Below are 15,189 nucleotides of genomic sequence, written 5' to 3' on the forward strand. Positions count from 1 at the left end.
ACAGACCCACAAAGCCCCCACCAGGACACACCATACTGCACTCTTGGGAAATAAAATGTTTTTTGTTTTTTTTTGGCCTGTGATCACAAATTGGGAATTTTCTAAAACTAGTAAATTAAAAAAAATCCTTGATAGGCAAAAGTGGCAAAAGACGGCTTAAAATGTGTTTTTTCTTGACTCCTACGGATCTCTTTTTTTCCTGCAGATTAAAGATCTTAAAAGCAGTCCCCTACTGATTCAGACAGTGTTTCAGTGTGCTAGTTTACCAGGTATTTGGATGCTTAGTCTACAGTCAGTTGCTCTGCGTAATTGGTAGGTAGCTTAACAAGAGGTGGGAAATGTAAAATAATCTAGCTATGCACACACACATATACACACACACACACCCTAGTCTCACTTGCAACTACTAAGGTTTGTGCTATTAAGTGATCACTGCAAGGAAAGAAAATAATCTCCAGGGAAAAATATCTTTTGCCCCATGAAGTGCCTAGGAGGTGCACTCTAAAATCTTGTCACCCAAGCCCACTTCCTCCAGAAAGCATTTCTGGGTTAATTTCCACCACCCCATACTGTCACCCTAGCAGTCCCTTTACCATTATGTGTACTGATCTACACACAATACCTATTTGCTAATGTCCATCTTCCCCATGTAGTCTGTAAGCTCCTTGTGGGCAGGACCTGTGTCAAACAACTCTGTTACATTATTGTACTTTGCCAAGCATTTAGTACGGTGCTCTGTGCCCAGGAAGCACTCAGTAAATCAATCAATCGTATTTATTGAGCGCTTACTGTGTGCAGAGCACTGTACTAAGCGCTTGGGAAGTACAAGTTGGCAACATAGAGAGACAGTCCCTACCCAACAGTGGGCTCACAGTCTAAAAAAAAAAATACCAGTAAATACCAGTGATGGGTTGATTTAAGCATTTAATCTGTTCATATTTCCAGATCCTTGTTACAGCCAGTCCTTCTTGTGCCAACAACTGGTAAATAATTTGAATCTGCTTGTCTCCCCTAGGGGATTGTAAACTCTTTGAGGATTGACACATTACTATAAAACACTCCCAAGCACTTCATATATCCAGATCTGCGATAACACGGGTTTTCATCACACAGTTTGGAGATAACACAATGGGCGAAATAGAGGATAGTCTTTCCACAACATGAGCATGTTCTTGGATAACTCGATTTTCGAGTTGGCAGAAATAGCGTGGTTATGTATATGTGTGGAACTGGCCACGGTGTGCTGCTGCTGAACTTTCCAACCTCTGACAGTCTCGCCGTACTGTGCCACACTAAGCTTTGTGATTCTTTGTGTTTTTAATAGTCAAACAAAAGCGAGTAGCAAAAATGTAAGGCGTTCCGCAAGTGGGGGACATAATATAGGAGTCTGTGTACCTTAAAACCACCTACCCTCTAGCCCATAAAATCCCCATAAATTAAGAGTAATGATGGCGTGAGGTTCTCCAAGGACCCAACTCCCCTGTTGCACGATAATTTCCTGTTCAGAACTATGCAGGCGGCAGGCGCTCAATAAATTACTTCTGGTGGATTCGTCTGGTGGTTTCAGGAAAAGAAATGGAAGAAGCACCTTCACTACCTGCTCAAGAGAGATCCCGTTTGTAAAGCTTCAAGAATCCGTCTGTGAAAACCCATGGGCTCTAAATAATTTATCAATGACCCTTCAAACTGGGCAACTGTATCTAACCCCGGCCAACATTCACACCATGGAAGAATGGAATTCCTTCACGGACCCAACAGGAATCCACTTACATCCTAAATCAAAATTAATTGTCTTACTTATGGATACCGCTACAGACGCAGTCCGGTTCTAATGGAACTCACACTCCTTTCAGGTGCAATTTTATTTCAACGCTTTCAAATATACCCATCGTTCGCTTTATCGAGCAACCCCTTATTCTAGTTAGCGGGTCGGCAGTCAAGACAACCAAAACCGAAGGGTTCAACCGAAGAAGGCTTGGCCTCTCCTATTAAAATCCCCTCAGATTTGGGGAGTGGGAGAGGAAGACAGAAAGAGAGGGGCCAAGCTGGGAGAGGGGCTGTAGGGGCAAGAGGGCACGCAGAAGAAAGGATGGAGACACGAAGCAGCACGGCACGGGCCTGAGAGTCAGATGGTCTTAGGTTCTAATCCCGGCCCTGCCACTCGTCTGCTGTGTGCCCTCGGGCAAGTCACTTCACTTCTCTGTGCCTCAGTTCCCTCACCTGGAAAATGGGGATTGAGACCGCGAGCCCCACGTGGGTCAAGGGACTGTGTCCAACCCGACTGGCCTGTATCCACCCCAGAGCTTAGAACGGTGCCTGGCACCCAGTAAGTGCTTCACAAATACCATAACTACTATTATAACTGTATTCTCCCAAGGGTAGTACAGTGCTCTGGCACAGAGCAAATGCTTAATAAATACCACCGGTGATGATGATGATGGTAATGAGGGAATGGAGGAAGAGGTTGGGAGGGCAGAGAGGGTACGATGGCAGGGCACAGAGGGGAGGCCACAGAGAGCTGAGGAGTTGAGGGCACAGGGGGAGGGAAACACAGGTGGCCACGGAAGAGTGGGCACGGGAACATAGGGGGTGGGCCCGAGGGCACAGTGCGGAGGGCCCAGAGAGGAGGGCACGGGGGCAGGGAGGAATGGCAAGGGGGTTGAGGGAGGAAGGGTGCCGGTGGCGGGGAGGGGGAATCTCCCGTCCAGTACCCCCCGCCTCCTCGGGGCCTGACGTGCCCTGGGCGAGGGGGCCCGTACCTAGGCGAAGACATGGGGGAGACAATTGGCACCGGACGGGGGATGGTGGGCAGGGATGGGCAAGGTGGTCAGGGCGGGCAGGGGGTGGGCAAGAAGTGGACAGGGGGTGGGCAAGAAGTGGATAGGGCAGACGGGGTGGGAAGGGCTGGACAAGGAGTGGACAGAGAGGACAGGGGGTGGTCTGGAGGTGGGCAGGGCAAGGCAGGGGGAGGGGTGGGGAAGGGGTGGACAGGGAGGGCAGGGGTGGGGAAGGGGTGGGGAAGGGGCGGGTATGGGGAGGGCAGGGGTGGGAAAGGGGTGGGTATGGGGAGGGCAGGGGTGGGAAAGGGGTGGGTATGGGGAGGGTAAGGGGTCGGGAAGGGGTGGGTAAGGGGGCGGGTATGGGGAGGGCAGGGGTGGGTAAGGGGCGGGTATGGGGAGGGCAGGGGTGGGTAAGGGGCGGGTATGGGGAGGCCAGGGGTGGGTAAGGGGTGGGTATGGGGAGGGTAAGGGGTCGGGCAGGGGTGGGTAAGGGGTCGGGCAGGGGTGGGTAAGGGGCGGGTATGGGGAGGGCAGGGGTGGGTAAGGGGTGGGTATGGGGAGGCCAGGGGTGGGTAAGGGGTGGGTATGGGGAGGGCAGGGGTGGGTATGGGGAAGGCAGGAGTGGGTAAGGGGTGGGTATGGGGAGGGCAGGGGTGGGCAAGGGGTGGGTATGGGGAGGGCAGGGGTGGGCAAGGGGTGGGTATGGAGAGGGCAGGGGTGGGCATGGGGAAGTCAGGAGTGGGTAAGGGGTGGGTATGGGGAGGACAGGGGTAGGAAAGGGGTGGGTATGGGGAGGGCAGGGGTGGGTAAGGGGTGGGTATGGGAGGGCAGGGGTGGGTAAGGGGCGGGTATGGGAGGGCAGGGGTGGGTAAGGGGTGGGTATGGGGAGGGCAGGAGTGGGAAAGGGGTGTGTATGGGGAGGGCAGGGGTGGGAAAGGGGAGGGCAGGGGTGGGAAAGGGGTGGAGCAGGGGTGGGAAAGGGGTGGGAAAGGGGAGGGCAGGGGTGGGAAAGGGGAGGGCAGGGGTGGGAAAGGGGTTGTGCAGGTCGGGCCTTCCCGTCCGTCCCTGGTGGTCTGAGGGTGGCGGGGGGGGGGGGGGGGGGGGGGAGTGTCCCGGCTCCGCTGGTGCCCGCTCCCCGTTACCTGAGGCGGCGGGGGCGCGGGAGTCCTCCTCCTCCTCCTCCTCCTCGTCCTCCTCCTCCCGGCGGCCCGGCGGCCCGGGGCCGGGGGAAGCGTTCGGTGGGTCGGTCCGGCCCGTCCGCCCGTCCGTCCGCCCGCCCGCCCGTCCGTCCGCCCGTGCCCTAGCTGGGTCCGGCCCGCCGGGGCCCGCGGACCGCCCAAGGCTCGCCCATGGCGGCGGCGGCGGCGCCGCTGGCCGGGACCCGCCGCCTCTGAGGGGACCGGACCGACCCGACCTGAGGGGGGTGGGGGGGGGGGGGGGGGAAGGTGAGCGGCCCCGTGCGCGCACGCGCACCCGCGCGCGCGCGCTGTGGTGGCTGGGCGGGGGGGGTGGGGGGGGCGGCGGCGCGGGCGGCGCGCGCAGGGTCTCGCGGACGGTCTCGCGGGGCCCGCCGGGGTGGGGGGGCGCCGCTCGTCTCACTCCAGCCCGTGCGGGCCCGCGCCGGGTCGGGGGGTGGGGGGGGGGGGGGGGGGCACTTTGTTTGTGTCCCACAATCCTCCGCGGCGGGGCTGGGGAGGGGCGGGGCGAAGAGGGAGGCAAGGCGAGCCGCGCAGGCGCAGTGCGCCCCCTCCCCGCCCCCGCCCGCCTGCTCTACCGTTGGCCGGAGCGGGGCGGGGAGGGGGACGGTGAGTAGGAGTCATTCATTCATTCATTCGTTCGTTCGTTCGTTCATTCATTCATTCATATATTCATTCATTCATATTTTATTTATTCATTCAATCATTCATATTCATTCATTCATTCATCCCTATTCATTCATTCGTTCATTCATATTTATTCATTCATCCATCCCTATTCATTCATTCGTTCATTCATATTCATTCATTCATCCCTATTCATTCATTCGTTCATTCATATTCATTCATTCATTCATCCCTATTCATTCATTCGTTCATTCATATTTATCCATTCATTCATATTTTATTCATTCATTCATTGAGATTCATTCATTCATATTTTATTTATTCATTCATATTCATTCATTCATTCATATTTGATTTATTTATTCATTCATTCATTCATATTCATTCGTTCATTCATATTTATTCATTCATTCATCCCTGTTCATTCATTTGTTCATTCATATTTATTCATTCATTCATATTTTATTCATTCATTCAGTCATTCATTCATATTCATTCATTCATATTCATCCATTCATTCATATTTTATTCATTCATTCATTCATTCATATTCATTCATTCATATTCATTCGTTCCTTCATTCATATTCATTCATATTCATTCATTCATATTCATTCGTTCGTTCATTCATATTCATTCAGTCATTCATATTTTATTCATCCATTCATTCATTCATATTCATTCATTCATATTCATTCGTTCGTTCATTCATATTCATTCAGTCATTCATATTTCATTTATTCATTCATTCACTCATATTCATTCATTCATATTCATTTGTTCGTTCATTCATATTTATTCATTCATTCATAGTCATTCATTCATATTTCATTCATTCATTTGTTCGTTCATATTCATTCATTCATATTCATTCATTCATATTCATTCGTTCGTTCATTCATATTCATTCATCATTTATATTCATTCATTCATATTCATTCATTCATAGTCATTCATATTCATTCACCAAATTTTATTTATTCATTCACTCATTCACATTCATTCATTCATATTTATTCATTCATTCATAATAAATAATGAATAAATTTATTCATTACCCAGAAGTGAAGTGACTTGCCTAAAGTTGCCCCGCTGACAAGCGGTGGAGCTGGGATTAGAATAATAATAATAATAGTTGCGGTATTTGTTAAGCACTGACTACGTGCCAAGCATTGTTCTAAACTCTGGAATGGATACAAAGCTAGCAGGTTGGCCCACGTGGGGCTCACGGTTTTCGTCCCCATTTTGCAGAGGAGGGAACTGAGGCACGGAGAATAATAATAATGATGATGATGATGGTATTTGTTAAGCGCTTACTATGTGCCAGGCACTGTTCTAAGCGCTGGGGTCGTTATAAGATTATCAGGGTGTCCCACGTGGGGCTCACAATCTTAATCCCCATTTTACAGATGAGATAACTGAGGCACAAAGAAGTGAAGTGACTTGCCTAAAGTCACACAGATGACAAGCGGCGGAGCCGGGATTCTTTTAGACTGTGAGCCCACTGTTGGGTAGGGACTGTCTCTATATGTTGCCAATTTGTACTTCCCAAGCGCTTAGTACAGTGCTCTGCACATAGTAAGCACTCAATAAATATGATTGATGATGATGATTAGAACTCACGACCTCTGACTCCCAAGCCCGGGCTCTTCCCACCAAGCCACGCTGCTGTACACCCGGCCAACGCCATCAACAGCGTACCCCGTATGTATACAAATATGGACACGTGTGCACGTGCCAAGCTCCACATTGTTTATGCCACCCGCCTGTCACCAGCTGTGCCCCAGGGAAGTCTCCTCTCCCACTCATCGGTGGCTCGAGGGTGAGTTCACTGTTTTGTAAAAAAAGCAAAAAAACTGTCAATTTTTTTTGCTTTATATCCACCACATGGTGAAACATCCAGCAGTGTTCAGCATCCTTTTTGCACATAGAGAAAGTAAGGCAGAAAAGCAGCGTGGCTCAGTGGAAAGAGGGTTTGGAGTCAGAGGTCATGGGTTCAAATCCGACCTCCGCCACTTGTCAGCTGTGTGACTTTGGGCAAGTCACTTCACTTCTCTGGAGGCCTTCCCAGACTGAGCCCCCTCCTTCCTCTCCCCCTCGTCCCCCTCTCCATCCCCCCCATCTTACCTCCTTCCCTTCCCCACAGCACCTGTATATATGTTTGTACATATTTATTACTCTATTTATTTTACTTGTACATATCTCTTCTATTTATTTTATTTTGTTAGTATGTTTGGCTTTGTTCTCTGTCTCCCCCTTTTAGACTGTGAGCCCACTGCTGGGTAGGGACTGTCTCTATATGTTGCCAACTTGTGCTTCCCAAGCTCTTAGTACAGTGCTCTGCACACAGTTAGCGCTCAATAAATACGATTGATTGATTCTCTGGGCCTCAGTGACCTCATCTGTAAAATGGGGATGAAGACCAAACCCCACGTGGGACAACCTGATCACCTTGTAACCTCCCCAGCGCTTAGAAGAGTGCTTTGCACATAGTAAGTGCTTAATAAGTGCCATTAAAAAAAAAGATTTACCTAATCTGATTATTTTGTATCTACCCCGGTAATTAGCACAGTGCCAGTCACATCATTAATCCTTAATAAATTTGAATGAATGAGTGACTAAAGGGTGCAAATCCAAGTGAAAGGGCAACTCAGGGAGAAAAGGAAACGAGGGCTTAGTCAGGGAAGGCCTCTCGGGGGAGACGTGCTTCTAATAAACCTTTTAAGATGGGCGAGTGATCGTCCGGAGGAAATGAAAGGACTGTGAGCCCACTGTTGGGTAGGGACTGTCTCTATATGTTGCCAACTTGTACTTCCCAAGCGCTTAGTACAGTGCTCCACACACAGTAAGCACTCAATAAATGCGATCGATTGATTGATTGATTGATTGAGAGTGATCCAGGCCAGAGACAGGACGTGGGCAAGAGGTTGGCAGCGAGATGGACGAGATTGAGGTGCAGTGAGTAGCTTGGTGTTAGAGGAGAGAAGTGTGCAGGCTAAGTTGTAGGAAATCAGGGAGGTAAGGTAGGAGGCCGCAACATTGCCAAGATCCGCCCTTTCCTCTCCATCCAAACTGCTACCCTGCTCATTCAAGCTCTCATCCTATCCCGTCTGGATAGAGTGTATATATGTATATATGTATATATGGTTGTACATATTTATTGCTCTATTTATCTATTTATTTATTTATTTATTTATTTTACTTGTACATTTCTATCCTGTTTATTTTATTTTGTTGGTATGTTTGGTTCTGTTCTCTGTCTGTTCTCTGTCTCCCCCTTTTAGACTGTGAGCCCACTGTTGGGTAGGGACTGTCTCTACGTGTTGCCAATTTGTACTTCCCAAGCGCTTAGTACAGTGCTCTGCACATAGTAAGCGCTCAATAAATTTGATTGATTGATTGATTGATGATTGATTGAGGCCCCTGGAGAGTTTCCAGTGCTCTAGCAGTCTCGGCTGCTGGGGGGAGAATCAAACAGAGGCATACCTATTCCATTCCTACCTTGAGCAGAGGCTGGCGAGTGGAAGGAAACCTGCTACAAGTCAAAACTCCCCTGCGCTGGGCAGCAGCAGCATGGGAGAAAGTCAAAGGCGAAGACTCAAGTTTACTCCTCAAAAGAAGGCAATGGTAAACAACTTCCACATTTTTATCAAGCAAACTCTGGGATACACTCCCAGAACAATCACAGATGGAGGTGGGGTGTTCTGGGAGAGATAATAATAATAATAATAATAATAATAATAATAATAATAATAATAATGGCATTTGTTAAGCTCTTACTATGTGCAACACACTGTTCTAAGCGCTGGGGGGGATACAGTGTGATAGGGCTGCCCCACGTGGGGCTCACAGTCAGTCCCCATTTTACAGATGAGTTAACTGAAGCTCAGGGAAGTTAAGTGACTTGCCCAAGGTCACCCAGCAGACATGTGGCGGAGCCGGGATTCGAACCCATGACCTCTGACTCCAAAGCCCGTGCTCTTTCCACTGAGCCACGCTGCTCCATGGAGAGATGCGTCCGTGGAGTCGCTGTGGGTCGGAAACAACTCGACAGCATAAGACAAGGAAAGGCAGGAGGGGTCCAGGTGATTGAGTGCTTTCAATCCGCCGGAAAGGAGTTTCTGTTTGATATCAATCAATCAATCAATCGTATTTATTGAGCGCTTACTGTGTGCAGAGCGCTGTACTAAGCGCTTGGGAAGTACAAGTTGGCAACATACAGAGACGGTCCCTACCCAACAGGGGGCTCACAGTCTAGAAGGGGGAGACAGAGAACAAAACAAAACATATTAACAGAATAAAATAAACAGAATAGATATGTACAAGTAAAATAAATAGAGTAATAAATACGTACAAACATATATACATATATACAGGTGCTGTGGGGAAGGGAAGGAGGTAAGGCGGGGGGATATGGACGTGGATGGGCAACCACTGGAGGTTCTTGAGGAGTGGGGAAAAATGAGCTAAATGGTTTTGTAGAAAATTGATGTGCTTAACTGAGTAAAGTATGGACAGAAGTAGGAGGAGACAGAAGGCAGGGAGGTCAACAAGGAGGCTGATGCAGTAATAATAATAACAATAATAATAATGACGGCATTTGTTAAGCGCTTACTATGTGCAAAGCACTGTTCTAAGCGCTGGGGAGGATACAAGGTGATCAGGTTGTCCCACTTGGGGCTCACAGTCTTAAACCCCATTTTACAGATGAGATAACTGAGGCCCAGAGAAGTTAAGTGACTTGCCCAAAGTCACACAGCAGACAATTGGCGAAGCCGGGATTCGAACCCATGACCTCTGACTCCAAAGCCCGTGCTCTTTCCAATGAGCCACGCTGCTTCTAATCAAGGCGGGATAGGAGAAGTGCTTGGAAGCAGCATGGAGTAATGAATAGAGCACGCGCCTGGGATTCAGAAGGTCGTGGATTTGAATCCCAGCTCCGCCACTTGTCTGCTGAGTGGCCTTGGGCGAATCACTTTACATCTGTCTGCCTCAGTTACCTCATCTGTTGAGACTGTGAGCTCCACGTGGGACAGGGACTGCGTCCAATTCGATTTGCTTAGATCCACCCCAGCGCTTAGTACAGTGCCTTGCACAGGGTAAGCACTTAACAAATGCCATAATCATCATTATTGATAGCAGTTTGGGTGGAGAGGGAGAGGCAGATTTTAGAGATGTTGTGAAGATTGTGAGCCTGCTGTTGGGTAGGGACCGTCTCTATATGTTGCCAAGTTGTACTTCCCAAGCGCTTAGTACAGTGCTCTGCACACGTTTAGCGCTCAATAAATACGATTGAATGAATGAATGAATGAATGAAGGTTGAACGAACAGGATTTAGTGAGAGAGACTGAAAATGTGGGTTGAATGAAAGAGAAGAGTTGAGGATAGCATCAAGGTTTGGGTTTGTGAGACAGGGAGGATGGTGGTGTTGTCTTCAGTGACAGGAAAGTCAGCGGGAGGATGGGTTTGGATGGGAAGACAAGGAGTTCTGTTTTGGGCAAGTTAAATTTGAAATGTTGGTGGGATAGTCAAGTAGAGATGTCCTGAAAATGCGTTTGCATCCTGGACCACGACGGTCTGGCCCAGCTCCTCGGCGGGCGCTGGGTTCCAGATCCATCCCCATCTCCAGCCATCATGGGGGTTGTGTTCGTCATCCTGCTCATCACCATGGTCGTGGTTGGGTTTGTCATCTGGAGGAAGAAAAATTCAGTCCGAGTAGGCCGCCTGCATGGGAGAGAAGGAAGCAGAGTAGTCTAGGCCATGTACTACCCCTTTCTCGTCGCACTGTTCCCTCTGAGCTGTATTGTTTCTTAGCCTGTTTGATTATCTCGTAACCTCCTTAAGTGAACGAGAGTCACTCTGGTCACTAGAATTCTATAATTCTACAATTCTATTTATTTTGATGGTATTGACACCTGTCTACTTGTCTTGTTTTGTTGTCTGTCTCCCCCTTATACAGTAAGCACTCAATACGATTGAATGAATGAACGAATGGGGAGATACGAGACCACGCAAGACTGCAGACAAGGAGGGAGATCAGGGCTGGAGATGTAGATTTGGGAATCATCTTCTTAGAGATGGTACTAATAATAATGATGATGATGGCATTTATTAAGCACTTTCTATGTGCAAAGCACCGTTCTAAGCGCTGGGGAGGTTACAAGGTGATCAGGTTGTCCCACGGGGGGCTCACAGTCTTAATCCCCATTTTACAGATGAGGGAACTGAGGCACAGAGAAGTTGTGACTTGCCCAAAGTCACACAGCCGACGGCGGAGCTGGAATAGTTGAGGCTATGGGGGCAAGTGAGTTTTCCAAGGGACTGGGTGGAGATGGAGAATAGAAGGAGACACAGAACCGAGCCTTGAGGGACTTTCACTGGGAGGCAGAGGAGGAAGCAGCATGGCGTAATGGGTTGCAGACAGGCCTGGGAGTTAGAAGGTAGTGGTTTCTAATCCTGGCTCTGCCACTGGTCTGCTATGTGACCCTGCCCAAGTCACTTCACTTCTCTGGGCCTAAGTTACCTCATCTGTAAAATGGAGATTGAGACTGCGAGCCCCACGCGGAACAGGGACCGTGTCCAACCTGATTTGTTTGTATGCACCCCGGTGCTTAGTACAGCGCCTGGCACAAAGTAAGCATTTAACAAATACCACAATTATTATTATTATTGAGAGCCTACAAAAGAGACTGAGAATGAGTGGCCAGAGGGTAAAATAAATAATAATGATGGCATTTGTTAAGCGCTTACTATGTGCAAAGCACTATTCTAAGCACTGGGGGGGGGGATACAAGGTGATCAGGTTGTCCCACTTGGTTCTCACAGTCTTAATCCCCATTTTACAGATAAGGTAACTGAGGCACAGAGAAGTAAAATGACTTGATCAAGGTCACACGGCTGACAATTGGCAGAGCCGGGATACGAACCCATGACCTCTGGCTCCCAAGCCCGGGCTCTTTCCACTGAGCCACGCTGCTGTAAGAGGTGAACCAGGAGAAGACAGTGTCAGTGAAGACAAAGTTGACTAATGTTCCCAGGAGAAGAGAATGGTTGACAGGGTCAAAGGCCGATGAGAAGTTGAGGACGATTAGGATGAAGTAGAAGCCATTGGATTTGTCAAGAAGGAGATCATTGGTGACCTTTGAGAGGGCAGTTTCTGTAGAGCAGAGGGGATGGAAGCCAGATTGGAGGGGGGCAAGGAGAGAATTGGAGGAAGAGAAGTGTGGGCAGCGGTAGTAGACAACTAACTCAAGGAGTTTGGAGAGAAATGGTAAGGGGGAGTGATACCTGGAAGGAGCCATGGGGTCAAGGGAAGTATGAAACATGACTTTTCCTCTCATATCTGTTACCAAATTGTACTTTACTAGCACTCAGTACAGTGCTCTGCACACAATAAGTGCTCAATAAATACGATTGAATGAATGAATAAGTGAATTTGAGAGAAGTGCATTATGTTGAATGAGCTGCTACAGGTTAGGGCAATGAGGTTAATTCCAGATTGCTGTTGTTATTGTAGAGCTGGAAGTGGTGAACTGGATGCTCCATTTCTCTCTCTCTCTCTCTCTCTCTCTCTCTCTCTCTCTCTCTCTCTCTCTCTCTCTCTCTCTCTCTCTCTCTCTCTCATTGGCAGATTGATGACCCGAGGATGTCTTGATAGAAGAAATACTTCCATTAAATCTTTCATTTAAGGATCCCCAGCAAGTTTTTTTTCCCCCAAGAAAGAGCTTTCAAAAATTGCTAAATGCTCATGATCTGTTCCATACAGACAGGCAATCTGAATAATTCAAGTCGCCAAGTGCAATTTTTGGTTCGCATGATTTCACTGGGCCATTAACATGGATCGTAATTCCACTTCACTTTGCTTACAAAGGGAGGCAGTGCAGGAAAAAGCACAGGTCTGGATGTCAGAAGACCTGGTGTTAGTCCCAACTGAACAACTAATTTTGGACAAGTCAGCCCTCTATGCTGCAGTTTCCTCATCTTTAAAATGGGTATAATATTTCCTGCCTTTCCCTTCCTCACCTAGGGATGTTATGAGGACACATATGAGATAAGTAATGGAAAAAGACTTGGGGAAAAAAAATTATTATATGGTATAAAATTTGGGTAGACTTGTATGAGGACACATATGAGAGAAGTAATGTAAAAAGACTTTGGGAAAAGAAATTATATGTTGTAAAATTTGGCTAGACTTGCCAGCTATACCTTCCTGAGTGGAGTCTGTGGGAGTGGAGCTTCACCACGAATCAAGTTGGGAATTTGCTCCTCAGATGATGCCACAATCCGAGGAGTTGGGAATATCGAGGATGGGGTTAAGGCAGCCATACAAAATCAAGCTATAACTCTGTCTCTCAGGGATGTCAGATAAATAGCACAAAGAGTTTTCTCATTAGAATTGCTTTTTTTTGAAATTCGGAGTTGTGTAAGTTTTAGTAACCAGTTGATCTTTTTGAATACTACTGATACAATAATATCCACTGAAGTTTTCTCACTAGAATTGCTTTTTTTTGAAATTCAGAGTTGTGTCAGTTTTAGTAACCCGTTGATTTTCTTGAACAATACAATACAATAATATTTACCCACTTTGGCCACAGATAGATAGCGTTTAGTGGACTCTATTCTATAACTCTATTCTCTTCCATTGGGGATAGGACAGTGGTTTGGAAGATCCCACAAAGTGGCCCTGGTTCTGTGTCAGACATGAAAAGGGTACAGGAATGGGAGTCAGGAAAGTAGGCTTCTAATCTCAGCCCTGCCACTGATTTTCTGTGTGACTTTGGGCAAGTCATTTAACTTTTCTGAGCTTCAGTTTCATTTGTAGAAGGAGAATGAAAATATCCGCTCTCCCTACCTTTTTGATTTTGAGCCCCGTGTGTGACAGGGACTGATCTGATGGTTTCGTACCTATCCCAGCCCTTAGTACAGTGATGGACACATAGTGCTTAATAAATACAGTAATAATAATGATAATGACAACAATTGCCGAAGAGTGGCTTGGCTTTGAAAATGGCCATGACTGATGAAACGGGGGTCCTGAGACTTCAGGAGCAGAGACTGTAAGCTTGTCATGGTCAGGGAATATGTCTGTTTATTGTTATATCATGTTCTCCCAAGCGCTTAGTGCAGCGCTCTGCGCAACATAAGCTCTCAATAAATATGATTGAATTAATTAACCTGAGTGGAGGAATTGATTATAATGATTTGCGCTGAGACACTGGCACACTGGCATTCATATCGCATGTTCCTAGTGGGGCACAGAGTGGAAAGAGCGAGCAGGGAGACAGGTGCTAAGCACCTCTCGCATGTAAGCTCGTTGTGGGCAGGGAATGTGTGTTATATTGTTGTGTTGTACTCTCCCAAACACTTAGTACAGTGCCCTGTATACAATAAGCACTCAATAAATATGATTGATTGATTACTATTATTATTATTATATTTGTTAAGTGCTCACTGTGTGTCAAGCATTATTCTAAGCTCTGGGATAGATGCAAGTTTATCAGTTTGACCCAGTCCCTATCCCACTTGGGGCTCACAGTCTAAGTAGGAGAGAAAAGGATTTATTTATTTATATTAATGTCTATCTCCCCCCCTAGACTGTTAGCTCATTTTGGGCAGGCAACGTGTCCGTATATTGCTATATCGTACTCTCCCAAGCGCTTAGTGCAGTGCTTTGCACACAGTAAGTGCTCAATCAATATGATTGAATGAATGAATGCATTTAATCCCTTTTTTTCAAATGGGGAAACTGGGGCACAGAGAAGTTATAAGTGACTCGCCCAAAGTCACTCAGAAAGCAATTGGCAGAGCCGGGGTTAGAAGCCAGGTCCGCCTGTGCTCTTTCCACTAGGCCACACTGCTTTTCATTTATCTCTAAAGTGACCAGTAAACAACAAACAACCAATAAACAACAGTTTATTGTTGATGCTGTGCCGTCATGCCATGACCCCCAGGCAATTGTCTTGGTAGCCACCGTGATCTTCGCCAACTATTTTTCAGGATTCCTGCTGAGCCAGTCCACCTCATGAAGTGCCCCGGATGGTTCTATAATCCAAATCCTTCACCCCCGAAGGCCTCTCCTTAGCCTTAGCAGGACCTAGAATCCAGGCCCAGTCTTCTTTCCCTCGGACCAACAACCCGGGCTAGCGATGACTCCTTCCCAGATGTTCCCGGTGTGAAAGGGAAGACCCCCACATTGGCCACTTCCTCGGGTCGAGTCGCACTGAAGGAGCCTGAGGTCTCAGCAGTAACACCAGGAAGAGTATAACGGCAGAGCTAAGGAACAACATTATTCCTCCCCTTTTCCCCTCCCAGGCTGACGGGAGGCAGGGTAGGGGGGCCTCAGAGTGGCTTATCTGAGAAGAGGGAAAACCTCCACTAGCTTGGGCCCCAGAACACAAAATTCCAGGTAATCCCTGAACCTCTAACAGTGACTCCAAATATCTTCAGTCCATCAGACAGCCAACAAGAATTTAGCTTTGTACCAGGGACCTGGGACCTTTGATTAAGAATTGACATAGTTCCTATCCTCAAGAGACCTATCATAGGAATCACAATAATAATAATAATAATAATGGTATTTGTTAAGC

General features: G+C 47.6%; 1 protein-coding gene across 2 annotated transcripts in view; it reads right to left on the minus strand.

Moving 5' to 3' along the window:
• ZBTB44 (zinc finger and BTB domain containing 44) overlaps window positions 1–3,981 on the minus strand; it is a 71,455-nt gene extending 67,474 nt beyond the window's left edge. For both annotated transcript variants that reach the window (XM_038754643.1, XM_038754644.1), the window contains exon 1: window positions 3,923–3,981. The gene's annotated coding sequence lies outside the window, so the exon portion shown is untranslated. The remainder of the gene's footprint in view (window positions 1–3,922) is intronic.
• Window positions 3,982–15,189: the final 11,208 nt, after the last annotated feature.

Source organism: Tachyglossus aculeatus, chromosome 11 (assembly GCF_015852505.1).
Source record: "Tachyglossus aculeatus isolate mTacAcu1 chromosome 11, mTacAcu1.pri, whole genome shotgun sequence".
Lineage (NCBI taxonomy): Eukaryota > Metazoa > Chordata > Mammalia > Monotremata > Tachyglossidae > Tachyglossus > Tachyglossus aculeatus.